At 42.7% G+C, this 12885-nt stretch overlaps 2 long non-coding RNA genes across 2 annotated transcripts in view; both read right to left on the bottom strand.

Annotated features, from left to right (window-relative positions):
- LOC139620284 (uncharacterized) overlaps positions 1 to 12885 on the bottom strand; it is a 266597-nt gene that overhangs the window by 92484 nt on the left and 161228 nt on the right. The gene's annotated exons all lie outside the window — the stretch shown is intronic.
- On the bottom strand, positions 953 to 12704 carry LOC139620285 (uncharacterized). The gene is made up of 3 exons (XR_011690794.1): positions 3065 to 12704; positions 2453 to 2516; positions 953 to 2093 (listed from the first exon to the last, which is right to left on the bottom strand). It is a non-coding gene; the product is annotated as an uncharacterized lncRNA (long non-coding RNA).

The following is a 12885-nucleotide window of genomic DNA, read 5'->3' as shown; positions in this document are numbered from 1 at the left end:
TTTAACTTTTTGTTCACCTAAAATGTCAGCATTGTTCAGCTGCTGGTTGAACCAAAAGACACTCTAAGGAATCGCCTGTTCAGATTATACGGTAAGTACATTTTATTTTTAGCTTAAGTGTGTTTTCGCTAGCCAAAATTAGCATCCCAATTTCCAATTGATATCGTAGTGTAGATAAATTAGGAATGCACCTTGCTAACCCAGCTGGCTAGCTAGCGCTAGCTGATTACCAAGCGTTTTCTATGCTAACAGGACCGGGCTCCGCCGGGATGGTGACCTGTGTTTACTCTAGAGGTGTTAATACATGTTTGAATATAATGTTAAAAGCCCAACTAAAATGTGCATATAACTAATGTTAAGGTACCGACGTTATTATTGTGTTTTCCTGCACAAAAGGCACACGTTAGATTCTCTATGTAGAAGTTCTGTTCATTAACATGTAGCAGTTCATTCATTTGATACTGTAAGTGCAAACACAATATTTCTCAACTAAAGTACACATTCATGCAATTATCCTGACAGCTGGTTTATGTATGTGATAAACTGATCTATCATGTCTGAACTAAAGTCTTTTACTGTGATTTGAAAGGTATCTATGCTGAAAGCTGAAGGACCACTGCCAACAGAAGCAGGACCTCATGTATGGAGCACAGTATTTGTTTCCATTGATCTGGTTGTGGAGAAAGGAGGCTGCATGGACAACATCCTTAGTTCTCAAATGGATGGTGATGATGATGCTAGAAAACCACTTCCAGTTCAGGTGCCTCTGATGGAAAGACAGACCAGTTCTGTAGAAGTTTAATATTCTTTGTCCTTAGCGTTACTCTAGTCAAAATCTTTGGTGTATACTGCAGATTTGACAGTAAGATTTTAAAACAGTCAAGTAAGCAGTAAAGAAACTGATATTTTATGTCCTTTTATGGTTTTTCTTTTGTATAGTGAGGTACAGCTTATGAACATTAGTTTTACTCATATCTGCTGTTACTGTCATTGAAATGTGTTTAATGTGCTTTTCTAATTTGGGATTGTAGGTTTGTTTATGGAATCTTAAATAAACCTACTGTGATTAAAGTGTACTGAGAGCATTTCCTATGAACTACAGAAGTATTGCCTGGGTTTTCCAGATTTACCTTACACCTTGTGATGTATTTAACAGTACAGTTTGGTGAATGAGTGTTCAGTGTCATTGAAGTTGATAATTCATAGTACATAAAGTACATAAAACACATGGTAAGCACAAACTAAAATATCTGGCTTTTGATCCTTTATTGTCAGTGTTCTAGGATTGTCAAAATTTATACCATAAAACCATCAACAAACTTAGACCAAGAGATTCATAAATACTTTTGTTGTTTCTTAAACAGCGATGATGTGATGATGATGAAGAAAACTCCGCTGACACCGTCTTACTTGTATATAAAGAGGTTTATTACAAAGTCCAGCATCAAATCAAGCACCATGGATTGCCTGAGAGAGGAGTCGAAGCCAATATGAATCTCCTCTGAATATCAGCTCTAACTACCCGATTATATAGGTTGGTGTCATGAAGCTGAGACAAGATATATGGTCCATATCAAAATGGACCTCATTTCCGAAGACAAAGAAACGCTCATCTCCTATGTCCTTTTGACCTAGGGCCCCTAATTAAATGTACCAGACCCAGGAAGTCACATAACATATGGAAATTAAGACATTACAACATACAATACCCAGGAAGTCACATACCATATGGAACTTAGGACACTACACTTTTATTGCACCTTTTAAAAATCATCAATTTCAACAAAATCATTAACCATCGCCAATACTGGAAAGATATGTAAAAAGTTTTTACTAAATTCAGTAAATATAAAAATATAAAAATAAAACACTTTTGTGGCTCAAGATAAAGGTGACCTGTCACAAGTTTGCATAATAAATTGTTCAATCCCTCATCTTTAGTAACAAGTAGTAGAGGTGTTAGACAGCTTCCACTTTAGACCTCCCCAGCCAAACCAATGGACGGAGACACCATCATCACCAAGGTTGAGCCCCGTGGTCTCTGTAGCTCTTTGGGCTCCACGATGGACGTAGTTGTCCCCAGTGATCCAGACCTTGGCCAGATGGAAAGAAACGCTGTAATAGTGAGATATGTATGATATTCTAGCTGGAAAAAGGTAACATAAGAAGCACTCTTATTAGATTAACTCCACACAGTTATCTGAAAATACAGTACTCCTGGGGGTGCCTCGGTGGCTCACCTGGTAGAGCGCGTACCATTAGGGCAGCAGCCCTGTGTTTGAATCCGACCCGCGGCCCTTTGCTGCATGTCATCCCCTCTCTCTCCCTGACTTTCCTGTCACTCTCTCACTGACCTATCCAATAAAGGCACTAATACAGTACTCCCTCCAGCTAGTTGTAAAAACTGCTGTACTGTTTTACAATATATAATATCATAGAAACTAATACTCACTTCAGTGGCACTGAGTGGGTGCAGATGCAATAATCAATCCAAGCAGACAGTGATGTAACTTATTCTGAAAGAGACAGAGAATAATTCCAACAGATGTTCTGACACCAGTTTTTAACAATGAAATTAATGAAAAACTAAAATCAGTGAACCACACTTAATATCAACGCACACTTACGTGGCGATCGATTGCACTGCGAGAATAAATATTAACAATACTGATCTGCTGGGTCTGGAGGTCTCCAGCACAGTTCACTGTAATAACGTTATCGTTTTGTAACTTAACAACATTGACAACCTGCTGTCATCGTTAACACTCATGAAGTCAGGCAATAACCTTTGATTCACAGAACCACCAGTTTTAAAACACAACAGTATAGAGTTTTACCATTTACAGTCTATGGTTTTACCACAAGATGTTATACTGCTGCTACTCTACAGTTAGCTTACATACAGTTAGTTTACACTGTGTGTAAGTTAGCATACGGTAACTTAAGTTACAATAACATTTCATTATCTGTGTGTACATTACATTCCTATATGTAAAATTTCCACATGTGGACATACATGTAGTTAGCCATTAACAGTAAGTTATCACTTAGTACTAAAGTTTACCTTGACTTATGGAAAATGACTGATTTCGGATTCACACAGAGCAGCCTCTCACGGTCCGTCAGATAGCTGGTGTAGATGGGCGGGCACAGTGACCTCGGCTCTTAGGTCAGCTCCACCCTCTTCTCCAAATATGGTTTCTTCTGGTTTCAAAAAATCAAGATGGCGGCGGCCAAATTGCAAACTTGAGGCTTCAAAACGGCAGTTCGCAAACCAATAGGTGACGTCACGGTGGTCACAACTTGTGAATGGATCTCACTTCCCTGCTTCATATGCCAATGTCATTGTGGTTCTGTGTGTGTGTGTGTGTGTGTGTGTGTGTGTGAGTGAGAGAGAGAGCAGGCAAGAGAGCAGTACGCAGGGGTTGAGCAAATCAATCTGCTGAACACAGCTCTACAGTGAAATAAGGGTTTAGCAGTAAGTTTAGAAATAGTAATAGTCTACTTCTGATCGGCTCACCCAAGGTGGATGGTAATACCTGGTATGAACAGGGCCATAAAAAAGATCAGACAGCCAGGGATTCATACGTCAACTAAGGAACCAATCCCATCAACTTGCAGGGATGGGGGGCAGGACAAAATAAACCCATAACCTTGTCAGTACAGAAGTTATCAAATAACATAAAAAACTATGCTAACCATTCTGATATGTCTGCTAATTTCTGATTTTGGTCACAACAGACTCTTCATCTGAGTTGGGGTCTGACTGAGACTCAAACATGTGGCTGCTACTCTCTGCTCTTTCACCTGTAAACCTATCACAAGCAGCGGTGGTGGGCGGGGCACATGACCTGATCTAAATTTCTCAATGAGGAAGTAAGCATAGGTGAGCTTTTGTTACACCTCTGAATAGGGGAAGATATAACTTCACTTAAAACAACAGTGACTGTTCTGGTCTGCCATCAGGGTATTTAATCATGGTGACAATGCAAAGCAATGATGCACAGGAATACAAATCAAGAAAAACATATTACCTGAGTAGGGGAAGATATAACTTCATTTAAAACAAACAGCGACTGTTCTGGTTTGAAGTCAATATATTTAACTGACCAAGTGCTCCCCTAGAGGCTACATAACTGAAGTGACGTCACATCATTAATCCTCCCTTTCTGTTTAAATAGAAAAAAAATAATAACAGTGTGAGGGAGCTTCCAGGGGTGTGATTCATGGAGTGCACACATGAAACTGCACCTTCAGGTGGTCAGCTGATGCCATTTAACTTGTTCGGCAGTGCAAGTGGTCAGAGAGGAGAGAGGCGAGGGAGTAGAGGATTTTGGTTAATTTTGGGGCTTTTGTTTAGAATTTAGAGTTTAGAGTTTGTTATGTATTTTTTTTATCCTGTATTGGGTAGCAGTGGTGTATAAGGTGTGAATGTAAATAAAGAGGTAAATATAAAATGTAAATATATTGTTAAAGGTAGTGGGAGGGGTCATATGCCCCCAGTGAGTTGGTAGGGACCCCCAGGCTTATATACCTGGGGAGAAAGCAGAATGGGGGAAGAGAGATAGTGTGGAATAAGATGCGACCAGATTGAAGGGGTATAGTGTTGGCGCTGACAATATAGGGGCCTAAAACACAATCCAAATCTCAAAAGACTGATGTTTCTGAGGAGCTCCTTGAAGGAGGTGCTTCAGGGGGGCTGCCCGTAATCATACATCCCAAGGAGGAGCACCTGGAGCCTGCAGGCTCACTCAGTTACTGGCCAGTTACAGCAATGTCTCCTGTTTCAATGCGACATAAGTGAAAGGTGGGACAAAGAAACAAATCGACAGGACAAAAGGTGGCACCAAATGCAGATCCAAATTAACAGCCTGATGGATGAGGTGGGGCAACCACAGCAGCAGCAGCAGGAGGGAGTGAGTCAACCCCAGCTGAATACATCATAACAGCATGGGGAGGAGCATGTTGTCCAGTCCAGTGCCCAGAGTGGACAAATGGGTAGGGGCTGAGGACAGGCTGCAGCCCCAGGCTGGAGGAAGGTGATAATATTGAGCAGTACCTGACAATTTTTGAACGTCTGGCCATGGCATATCAGTGGCCAGAGGTTGATTGGGCAGTGAGGCTGACTCCATATCTTGTGGGGGAGGCATGTGTAGCATATGTGACCATGGCAGCAGAGAACACATTTGACTACATGAAAGTCAAAGAAGCTATCCTGGTCAAATATGAAATCAATGAAGAGGTCTATTGGCAGAGGTTCAGGGAGCTGGACATCCGTCCTAATGAGAACCCAAGAGAGTTCTACAATCGACTTAAAGACTTGTAAAGCAAATGGATCCAGCCAGAGAAGAAGACCAAGGAGCAGGTTGGGGAGATTCTCATTCAAGAGCAAGTCTATCGTTCCTTCACTCCAGAGCTCAGAGTGGGGGTTAAGGAAAGGGACCCAAAACAGCATCTGGAAGCAGCTCAAACTGTGGAAACCTTCCTGGCAACCTGACGATGGTCCAAGAGCTATCAGTTTGAGCCCCCACAGAAGCCCAGCACAGCACGGGGTAATCTACTGGGGTCAGGGGGTGGAGGGGGTCCTTGAGAGCCAGAGCCAGTTAGGCCCTTTGAAAAACTCATACCTGCTAAGAACAAGTCTACTGAGCCTAAGCCTGTTTGCTTTTACTGTGGTCAGGAAGGGCATATTAAGCCAGAATGCCCAGTCAGAAAAGCTAAAGCAGCTTATTTTTGTACTGTTCCCCGGCCCTGTCAAAGTGAGGATTGCTGGGTCGGAAAGCAGCAGGTCACTATAGTTAAGATCAATGGAAAATCAGTCAAAGCTCCACTTGATACAGGGAGTGTACAGACGCTAATACACCCATCACTAGTCCAGAAGGGTCCAGGAGCTTATCCTATGGCAGTGGTGTACCTGGAGGTAGCTGGGAAAACTTACCTTCTTTCAGTTGGTGTAGTAGACAGCTTGGCCCACCAGGAAATCTTGGGACAGGATGTTCCCATACTTTAGGAATTGGTTAGATCATGTAAGCCAGTCCACATTGTCACAAAGTGTCAGAGACAGATGCAGGAATTGGGGGGAGGGGGAAGACACAGGAGAGTAGGGAGGGCCAGCAGAAAATATTCAGTGTCTAGAGGAGCTAGGTCCCCTTTTGCCAGCACAGGTCAACCGAGAGGTTCCAAGCCAGGGGAGGCTTTTTCCTCAGAGACCAGGTACTGTATTACAAGGCAGATGTAGATGATAGGGAAAGACTGGTAGTTCCACAGGCGCTCCAGGAACAGCTGTTAAAGCTGGGCCACAGTATTCCCTGGGAAGGTCATCTAAGGACTAGAGAGAGTCTGGACAGAATTGCAAGCAGATTTTATTAGCCAGGTCTGAATACAGAGGTTCAGAGGTATTGTCAGTCATGTCCTATCTGTCAAGTAATTCAGTAATTCAGTAATTGCAGTATGAGATACCCCAAAGCATTCCCCCTGAGAGACATCACAACTAAACAAATAGCATATGCACTACTGCAGCTCTTTTTCAGGGTTGGTATTCCATCTGAAATCCTGACAGATCAGGGAACAAACTTCCTTTCCAATACGCTCTGGCAGGGGTATAGGCTCTTAGGCATTAAGGGTATTCAAACCACCCCTTATCACCCCCAGACTGATGGCTTAGTGGAGGGGTACAACAGAACACTCAAAAGCATGCTGAAGAAGTTTATATCCACTAATGTCAAGGACTGGGACAAGTGGCTTCCATATCTCCCGTTTGCCTACAGGGAGGTGCTTCAAGCTTCAACTGGCTTCTCACCTTTTGAGCTCCTTTATGGCAGGCAGGTGAGAGGTCCCCTCAATGTTTTGCAGGAGTCCTGGATGGGAGTCCAGAAGAAGGAACCAGTGTTCTGGCATTTGTCTTGCAGATGAGGGAGAAAATGGAGCAGTCCACCAGGCTGGTGTGGAACAAGATGGAGAAGGCTCAACATGGACAACAAACGTGGTATGACAAGGCAGCTAGAGGGCGATCCTTTGCCACAGGTCAACAGGTACTTCTCCTTCTCCCAACAGTTGGGAACAAGTTGTTGTTCAATGCCAGGGCCCATATACTCTGCTGAGGAAGTTGAGTGCAACCACCTATTAGATTGCGATGTCGGAGAGGAGAAATCTGTAACAGACATTTCACATCAATCTGCTGAAGAAGTGGAAAACCTGGGAAATCCCACCCCAACAGCTGATGTTTATTCAGAAAGTAGAGGAGAAGGTTGACCTGGTGGGTGAGTTCACTCCTGCCAGTCATAACTCTGTATCCCTTGATCTCTCTCATCTCTCTGTAATCCAGCAGCAAGAATTGCAGGCCATTGTGCCACCCAATTTATTCCAGGAAAAACCAGGGGCAGCAAGTCTAGTGGAGCATAACATTTGCCTGAAGGACAGCCCCCCCATCAGGCAGAGAATGTATCGCATTCCACAGAAGTTGGTGCGGGTGTTGGAGGAGGAAATTGCAGTCATGCTGCTGGGGGTAACTGAGCCTTCCACCAGTGAGTAGAGCAATCCTATCATCCTGGTGATCAAAAAGGATGGGACTATCAGGTTCTGCATTGACTTCAGAAAGATAAATGCACAATCTGAATTTTATGTTTATCCTCTGCCAAGGCTTGATGACTTCATTGAAAGGGCAGGTGCCCTTGTCTAATGCTGCCAAGCCACTAACTGCTTTCAGGACACCTCAAGGACTCTTTCAGTTCACCAAGATGCCTTTTGGTCTCCACAGGGCTCCTGCTACCTTTCAGAGGTTGATGGACCAAGTGCTAGCAGGTATGGAAACATTTGCAGCTGCTTATCTGGATGATATTGTAATATACTCTACCTCTTGGCAGGAACATCTGAGCCACCTGGCAGCTGTACTGGGGCAAATCAAAGAAGGAGGTTTGACCATCAATCCAAGGAAGTGTGCAGTGGCTAAGAAGGAGACTCGGTACTTGGGCTACATCCTCGGAGGTGGTGTCATCAAGCCAGTGCAGGACAAGGTGGAAGCAATTTGGGCCAGGGAGAGTCCAACCACCTGCAAACAAGTGAAGTCATTTCTGGGTCTGGAGGGTCTGTCCCGGCACTTTATCCAGGACTTTTCTGCAAGGGCAGCACCAGTCTGATCTCAACAGCGCAGCAAAAACCAAGGTGGAGTGGGGTGAGTAGCAGGGGCCGGAGCAGGAGCAGGCCTTCCAGCACCTCAAGGAGGCCCTGTGCCAGGAGCTGGCACTGCAGAGACCAGACTTCAACTTACCCTTCACAGTCCAGGCAAATGCTTCTCACCAGGGGATAGGTGGGGTCCTCCTACAAGGAGATGAAGATAAAAGAAAATCAGTGGCATACATCAGCAGGAAACTGTTTCCCAGGGAGGCCAGGTACTCTGTGGTGGAACTGGAGTGTTTGGCCATTAAGTGGGCTATAGACATCCTCATGTACTATCTGTTTGGGAGCGAGTTCAACTTGGAAACAGACCATAAAGCCTTTCAATGGTTGGAGCAGATGAACATTATTCCCATTACACTTCCAGCCCCAGTTTTTGATTTTTGTTTCACTTTCTATGTGAGAAAACTATGTCAAACAAAACATTATTTATGGTTGAGGATTTTTACATAGTTAAATACGTCAATGTACCAGAAAGATTTTGTGACATCACAGCTAGTCTGTAAATCAGTTGCAGTCATGGAAACTAGGAGCCTCCGGTGCACATACACTTTGAACTTTTAAAGATCCCACATTGTATAAACATAGTTGTCGATGTCTTTTTTGATTATAAAGCAGTGCTAGGTTCTATATAAATACTGTGAAAATATCAAAGCACTCAGTCCACAGAAAAATGCCCATACCCTGCATTCAGAAAATGAGTTGTCAGGACTGATGTAACTTTATGATGTCACAACAAACCAGTCACTGCCCTCAGCTATGCCCAAGCCCAGCCCAACTGGATCTTCAATCCAACCCTGCAGGACTCTGAGTGTTTACCTGAAATCTCCTTTATTTACTTTTATATGATCACTCAGAAAAGCCAATCAGAAGAGAGGCTCACAGCCTCTATTCTGGTGGCTCACTGACCTGTTATTACTAGAGCTCCAGAGCAGGTATAGGTTCTATATTAATACTCTGAAAGTATCAAAGCGCTGAGAGAGGCGATGTAAAACTACACTGAGATGGTTTTTGGTACTTAAACCCACAAATATATCTTCTTATGAATATCAACACTTCAAATAAAACACCATACAATTTTATAATATAGGGCCTTTGAGTCATTTGTGTCTAGCAGTAAAACTCTTAGGACTTTTAGTATTTGTATATTTATAGCTTCTTAATTTGGTGAAAAAACACATAATTTGTTAATCAGAGTACTTTCAATATACCTTGGATCTTAAAGTTTTGATAGTTAAACCAGATTTAGGAAATTGCTAGCTTGAAACTAGCTTGTAGTTTCGAAGGAATTCAAAGGGACTTGAATTTAAAGGTGGATTTACAAATAACAGACGCATATAAGTCCAGCTCAGTCAACAAGATACTTATGACTTGCTCATTAGGATCACATCTATCGCTCAGGTCATGTTATGTTATGTTAATATATTTAGACCTGCTCTCCACTTTTGTACTCCTGAAGAGTCATTTGTCAAATGCTGAAACATCACAGCTATGTCAGCTATGTAGCCTTCTGACAGAAATGCAAACTTTTAAGTGACTGTATACAGGAAGACAGAGCTACCATTTGCCAGACAGTCTGACATCTGTGAAGGTTAATCAGACAGAATGACTTTTGAAAACAAGAAGTAAAACAGCCAGCGGAGAGAAAAGAACAGGGAAGAACGTCAAACATTATTGAAATAGGAAATTCAAATGCTGTGCACATGTTTTATGTTCTCTGTCTGGGAGTAGAGACAGTGAATGATTTAGGGCTGATAAGACACCCTAAGGTACACTCCCTGTTACCTGGAGGGGACCGTTTGTGTGTGGGTGCATGTGAGAGTGTGTAAGCTGAGCATACACACTGGCATGCTTGCATTACTGCAGTGTGCATGTAAGAGCATGTTTGTGTACATGTGCAAGTGTGTGTAGTTCACAGTCAACTTGCCTTCAGGTTAACTGACGTCACTGGTGATTCGGTCTCTCTGTATATGTGTATGTGTATGTGTGTGTGTGCATGTGTCTGTTACAGAGCCTGATGTGTTGGATTTTGAGGGAACCTTTTAGAAAGAGAGCTGGGAATGGAGAGAATTTAAATTTAATCGTTGATAGCACAATTAGGATGTAAAGTGAAAGATGGGAAAGGCACCCACTGCAAAAATATCCATCCCAAGAGTCCATTAAGCCTTTAAGACTTTTTTGTGCCATTTGACTTATTTTCAATAGTCACACCATGCAATCAAGGCCCATACAGTGAGAGCTACATAAGAAGTATTTTTTTGTTGGGAGTTTTTTTAATACAGTTTCACTTCTGTCAGAATATATCAGTACCTTGACCATAGACTGTACATAAAAATGGACATAAACCCTGAAAAGTGAATCCAAGTGCCTGACACCTGCATTCTAGCTAACACAGGAGAGCTAACTCCTCAGGCTTGGACTCTGCTATGCACTTACATCTTAAGGAGAAAGCCCACTCCTTTGAGGACAGCAAGGTTCACATCCTGGACAGAGAGGATAGGTGGTTCGAAAGAGGAGTGAAAGAAGCCATCTATGTGAAAGTAGAGAAACCATCCCTCAACAGGGGAGGAGGCCTCAGACACCACCTATCTCCAATTTACAATGCTGCCCTTTCATCCCTTCCCAGGAGATTCAACAATTTAACCTCTAAGAAAAACAACTGTTCACAAGTGGCATGTGACTCCAACGACTGTCGTTATAACACAATAGGGCTCTAACGAAGTCGAAACCAACTCTCCACCAAGACAGTCACTCTAACGACTGTCGTTGGCACATGGAGCACAAAGGGAACCAATGACATCATCAGCCTTGTGAAAACCCCTCCCAGAGGTTAAATACCTGGGTCTCCACACCAGCTAGTTGGACCAGTCCCAGCCTGGTCAGGTGCGAGAATGAACTGATGAAGCCTCTTGGATGAGAGGTGAAACGTCTTCCTAGACAAATAACCAAGTCCAGTTGCTTTCGATTTAAAACTCCTTTGAGATGCATTCTAGCTAATGATCATTAGGGTGTGACTCCACTGGTTGCAAAAAGAAGTCAGATTATATTGAAGTCTATAAGAAAATGACCCTACTTCTCACTTGATTTATTACCTGAGTAAACATTTTCTTATTGAGTTTATATGATCACGATCGCTAGTTTCAAGTCTCCCTCAATACAAAATGATCTTCAAATTATGGCTCCATTTAGAGGAAAATAAATCCAAGGGATAAATAAAGCAGGTATGTCTACAGGTATCACTACAGTGTGATTGACAGATTGTACCACACACGGTGACCTGCCTGACAATCAGGATAGAGTACAGAGCAGGTCAGATCCACCCTTCACTTCTCCTTAGCTCCGGCTCTTGTCCAAATATGGTTTCTTCTGGTTTCAAAAAACCAAGATGATGACGACCAAATTGCAAACGTGAGACTTCAAAACAGCAGTTCACGAATAAATGGGTGACGTCACAGTGGATTGCAACTTGACCTTGACTGTAGACAGGCATATCATATCATCTTACTGGTGTCATGAAAATGACACAATTCAAAGAAATTCTTGGAATAAGAAGACTTAAATTGTGTCTTCCTGACATAAAAAAAAACATTTTCCAGAACTAATAATAGGTTAAATGAATAACTAATCTGATTTATTTGCATTAAATGCAAAATGCCTGAAAATATAAAGGAAAGATGGACAGACTGATGGAAGCTTTCTCTCAGGGTCAGTAGGATCACATTTTGGCTCTATTGTTGGCAACCATCCATCCTGCTGATGCGTTATTGAACAAGAGCCTCCTCCAACAGGAGTGCAGTTCTCAGGCTACGTCCACACTACTATGTTTCCATTTTGAAATGGCATTTTAAAACAAAAAAGATCTCTGTCCAGAGGAGCATTTTAGCTCTGTATCAGAGACGATCTCCATCTATACTATACTACTATATCACACCTGAAAACGCACACATACAATCACCATTCACATACACTTGGCATGTGAGAGCCAGTGTAGACAGGAAGCAGATTGTCTACTCTCAGCTGTACTTAGCTGATTAGTTGCATAAAATATGACAAACTAGGAAAGTAAATACACAGATGGACAAATACAGCACACACACTTTCTAGCGGTCAGTTGCACACACTTGCAAACACCTGTAGATACAGACATATCACTCTCTTTGGTGAAATTCCACACCATCCCTTTGTTCTGACTCAGGTTACACTGCAGTACATGAATAGCAGCTTTTCCACTGGTAGAACTGCCTTTTCTGCTGGAACATTCTTCTGAGAACTTGTGAGGTATATTTTGTCAAGCAGTGATGAGAATAATGTTTTAATAAAGGCAGTAAGGAGGGACTATGATGGCAATTTTGTGCAGTTAAATGAAGCTCTAGCATAAGTTCAATCAGCCTATCATCTGCTGGTGTTCCCTTTTTAAAGATGTTCCTTCTCAGTTTTAGTTTCCTGCTCCGCTGACGTCCCCAATCTCCACCGGGTTCCAGAGTTCATTGCCATAATCTGTCTCAGAGAGATCTTCAGTCTTCTCTGCGTCAGAGGGTTCTTCGGCATCTCTACGTCAGAGGTCTCTCAGCCAACCCATCGTTGAAGGATCTTCAACCTTATCAGTTTCGGAGCATTCTCAGCCATCTTCAGCATCAGAGGTTCTTCGGCCATCATCAGCATCAGAGGGATAGTCAGCCGCCACCACCACCAGTGCTGGTCTTGGGGGGATTA

Source organism: Trachinotus anak, unplaced genomic scaffold (assembly GCF_046630095.1).
Source record: "Trachinotus anak isolate AG129_WGS33_773 ecotype Australia unplaced genomic scaffold, CSIRO_AGI_Tana_v1 ptg000004l, whole genome shotgun sequence".
Lineage (NCBI taxonomy): Eukaryota > Metazoa > Chordata > Actinopteri > Carangiformes > Carangidae > Trachinotus > Trachinotus anak.
This window is presented reverse-complemented; position numbering and strand designations above follow the sequence as displayed.